Genomic DNA, 997 nt, shown 5'->3' with positions numbered 1-997 from the left:
GCATGAAGTTTTTCATTACCTGTTAAGAAACTGATTAGGCATCCTGTGGATTTTTTTTTTAATTGTGAATATATTTTATTGGTTTCAGTTGCAATTTGATCTTTACAATTTAAAGAGTAATAAGTGGAGAAATTTGATTTTTGTCTTTAGCACAGAATAATCAGTTTTCTTGATTAGTTTTTAAGCAAAAAATATGTTATTTTTTTGTTTGTTTTTAGATAGTCTCACTCTTGTTGCCCAGGCTGGAATGCCATGGGACAGTCACAACTCAATGAAACGAGTGTGGAATCGTAGTCTTTTGTTGCTTCAAAACTACTTTCTCTCAGTCAGCATTTTTTCAGGAAAAAAAAAAAAAAAAAACTACTTTCTCTGTGTATCTTTATTTTTTTTCTTTGCTGCCCTCTCAATCCAGCTTTTCCCTACTCTGGGAAGAACTGGAAAGAAAAGTCCTCTGTGTATCTTTATTTTGTAAGTAAAAATAAATGTTTATTGAGATAATATTTTTTAAATTATAAAGGATTTCTTTATAGCCATATCTAGGATATAGGACTTACATAGTTTATTTTCTCAAGCTTTTTACCACGTACACTTTGATTCTAGCTACTCATAATGAATACTTGGTGAGTAAACAGTTTTACTAAAAGTCTATGGCCAGATTTAGTATAAGGAGCTATCGAAATAGAAAATTTGCCTTGCTCTGAGCATTAATTTTAACAAATAGCTTCAAAGGTTTCAGTAACAGCCATTGTCTTTGAAATCTACCTTCTGTAATTCAGTGTGAATAGAAAAATACATCCTTGATTCCATACGAAGTAGATTGTTTGCTTTTTGTCTTTTAAGAAACATACTCGGGGAAAATGTTTTAAGTAATACTTTTTCCTAGTATTTAATGAAGCTGACATTTAAGCTTCATTTTAAGAATACTGTGACAGCCTAAGGTAAATTATTTTTGATAGTTACAGAAGTATGACTTTTTAGCAGCTGTCAGATACAGCTT

This window comes from Microcebus murinus, chromosome 3 (genome assembly GCF_040939455.1).
Source record: "Microcebus murinus isolate Inina chromosome 3, M.murinus_Inina_mat1.0, whole genome shotgun sequence".
Taxonomy (NCBI): Eukaryota; Metazoa; Chordata; class Mammalia; order Primates; family Cheirogaleidae; genus Microcebus; species Microcebus murinus.
Note: the sequence above shows the minus strand (reverse complement) of the source record.